Below are 3,860 nucleotides of genomic sequence, written 5' to 3'. Positions count from 1 at the left end.
TTTGTACAATTTTTAATTATTTTTCAAAGTTAGAACAGGGGATCACATAGTCATTCTGAGCAAGTCACACACAATTATAAATATCTCAAATTATAGAGTTCCTTTACTTTCTCTGTTTCTTTTACATGAAAATAGACTCATTAAGTTTTAAATTCATATCTCATTCAGCCTCTAATTAAATTCCTACTATTTTTGGTGATTTTTCAAATTCACGTCACTACAACTGTCCAAAACAGTATTATTGCTAATTCACTCTTTCACACTTTCTTTGTATTTACCTCATTTAGCCTACATATCACAATTCACTTTCACCACATTTCATACATCACAAGTGTAGGTTCATGATTACAATGTCACTATAAAATCATCCCGTTGAACAATTCGGATCGATCCTCAATACTTAGTGGTTTCAGCACATAGCTCCACCATCATATTTCATATAATTCGGCTCTCTTGTACACATGATGAACACTTAGTACCACCCATGTGACCTAGCCAATTTATCTCGTAGCTCTCTTGTCTACATGGTGTCCTTCACTTGGAATCACACATGCGACCTAGCTACATTTATCCTCTTCCGTAGCTCTCTTGTCTACATGGGATACATCCCGTATCACACATGTGACCTAGCTACTACATAGTATCTCGTAGCTCTCTTGTACACATGATGTGCACTTAGCACCATACATGTGACCTAGCTACATTTCATCTATATTCTTCAATCTTTCCGAAAGTTCAACTGGGATTTCTCTCACTATTACTTATTTCCATTCTTCCAATAGTCGATTTATGATTCAAAATCAACTAAAATATATAAAATAGGCTGAAATACAAAAATGTAAATGAAGTTAATGTATTATTTACATACAAACTTACCTCGGTGCAAAATATGGAAATTTTGCAATTTAGTCCAAAACCTTTTCCTTCCCCCGTTCGAGGTCGATTCCATGCCTTTCTTGACCTATAACAACACATTTAGCTCATTTAACACTCATACTATTTATTTCAATCCAAAAATCACATTACGTAAAAATTACATTTTTTCCCCCTAACTTTTACAAAATTATGATTTTGCCCCTAGGCTCAGAAATTTAATTTCATCCCTTATTCTTATGTTTTATGACATGCTGAACATTTTTCTCTCCTATAACAACATCAAATTCTCACTCTAACATGTACTTATGAGCATTAGGTATTTTTAGTGATTATACCGTTTTGCTCGTTTTCGCTAAAACTCGCTTAGAAAAGATCGTTCTCCTAACCTCAAACATTCATATTCTACCATCAAACATCAAAATACATGCATATTATTCATGGGTAAATTTTTAAACATAAACCCTAACTCGAAATAATGGTAGAAATATGTAAACCGAGCTACGAGGATTTTAAAAATGTAAAGAACATTAAAAACGGGGCTTGAATGCACTTACTATTGAGCTTGAAAGCTTGAAACAAACCCTAGCTATGGAGAACATGCAAGTTTCGGCCAAGTTAAATGAGGATGAACACATTTTTGTGTTATTTTTCCCATTTTATTTCATTTATTATGTAATTGACCAAAATGCCTTTACTACTAAACTTTCTAAAAATTCCATCCATGTCCAAATTTTTGTCCATATAAAGTATAATGGTCTAATTGCCATTTAAGGACCTCTAATTAAAACCCCCATTTCAATCAAGAACTTTATGAACTAGAACACACGCATTTTTCACCTATTTCAATTTAGTCTTAAATGTCAAATTAAACACCCAATCGATAAAATTTCGCAACGAAATTTTCACACGATTATGCAATCATAATATAAACACTAAAACTTAATCAAAATAATAAATTCTCAAATTCGTGGTTTCAAAACCACTGTTCCATTTTGACCCTAAATCGGGCTGTTACAACTCTCCCCCTTTAGGGATTTTCGTCTCTGAAAATCTTACCGGTAAAAAGGTTTGGGTACTGTTTTCTCATGGCTTCCTCCGGTTCCCACGTAACTTCTTCTACTCCATGTCTTTGCCATAACACTTTCACTAAAGTTATACTTTTCTTTCTCAACTGTTTTACTTCTCGAGCCAAAATCTTAATCGGTTCCTCATCATAGGTCAAGTCCGAACGAATCTCAATTTCTGTTGGAGAAATCACATGTGAAGGATCAGAATGATAACGTCACAACATTGATACATGAAACACGTTATGAATTCTTTCTAATTCTGCCGGTAATGCCAACTGATATGCCACTAGTCCAATCCTCTCAATAATCTCGTACGGCCCAATAAAATGCAGACTCAACTTGCCTTTTCGGCCAAATCTCAGAATCTTTTTCCATGGTGACACCTTCAAGAACACTTTATCACCCACCTGAAATTCAATCTCTTTCTTTTTTAAATCTGCATATGACTTTTGTCGATCTGAAGCAGCTTTCAAGCAATCCCGAATTACTTTTACTTTCTCTTCGGTTTCTTTAACTAGATCAACTCCGTGAATCTGTTTCTTACTAAGGTCGGTCCAATATAAAGGAGTCCGACACTTGCGACCATACAAGGCTTCGCATGGTGCCATCTGTATACTCAACTGAAAACTGTTATTGTAGGCAAATTCAACCAAAGGTAGATATTTCTCCCAACTGCCTTCAAATTCTAAAACACAACATCTAAGCATATCTTCGAGTACTTGGATTACTCTTTCCAACTGACCATCTGTTTGTGGATGAAACGCGGTACTAAAGTTCAATTTTGTGCCCAAAGCTTCTTGTAACTTTTTCCAGAATCTCGAGGTAAACCTTGGATCTCTATCTGATATTATAGACATAGGTACCCGTGCAACTTCACAATTTTAGCAATATATAATTCAGCTAATTTATCAAGTGAGTAATCGGTACGTACCGGTATAAAGTGAGCCGACTTTGTTAACCTATCAACTACTACCCAGACAGCATCCTTCTTTCTAGGAGTCAATGGTAAACCGGTTACAAAATCCATGGTTATCCTATCCCATTTCCACTCAGGCACCATTACCGGTTGGAGTAATCCTGAAGGCACTTGATGCTCAGCTTTTACTTGTTGACAGATCAAACACTTAGTTATAAATTTAGAAATGTCCCTTTTCATGCCTGGCCACCAATATAACTTCTTTAAATCATTATACATTTTTGTGCTACCAGGGTGAACTGACAAACAGCCACTATGAACCTCATGTAATATTTTCTGAATCAATTCATCATTTTTCGGTACACATATCCTGTCTCGAAACATCAAACAGTCATCTGGTCCAACTTGAAAATCTGAGTCGTAACCTGATTCGCACTGAGTTCTCTTGGTTCGCAATTCACTATCGTTCTTTTGAGCATCACAAATCAGCTGGAGAAATAACGGTTTAGCCCTCATCTCTGCTAAGATTGACCCATCATCAGACAATGTTAACCCCGTGTTCATGGCTCTCAAAGTAAAAAGAGATTTCCTGCTCAAGGCGTCAGCAACTATATTTGCTTTTCCCGGATGATAATCAATCACTAGCTCATAATCCTTCAATAATTCAAGCCATCTCCATTGTCGCAGATTCAAATCCTTTTGATTCATCAAATACTTCAAACTTTTGTGATCAGTAAAAATTCGGCATTTTTCACCATACAAATAATGTCGCCAGATCTTCAAGGTAAAGACAATAGCGGCCAATTCCAAATCATGTGTAGGATAGTTCTTCTTATGCGGCTTTAACTGTTTTGAGGCATAAGCTACCACTTTACCCTCTTGCATCAATACACATCCAAGGCCTGTCAATGATGCATCACTATAAATTACGAACTCCTTCCCTGGCTCGGGCTGTACTAAAATTGGTGATTCAGTCAATCGTGCTTTCAGCTTTTCAAAAC

The sequence above is a fragment of the Gossypium hirsutum genome, chromosome A08 (assembly GCF_007990345.1).
Source record: "Gossypium hirsutum isolate 1008001.06 chromosome A08, Gossypium_hirsutum_v2.1, whole genome shotgun sequence".
In the NCBI taxonomy this organism is placed as follows: Eukaryota; Viridiplantae; Streptophyta; class Magnoliopsida; order Malvales; family Malvaceae; genus Gossypium; species Gossypium hirsutum.
Note: the sequence above shows the minus strand (reverse complement) of the source record.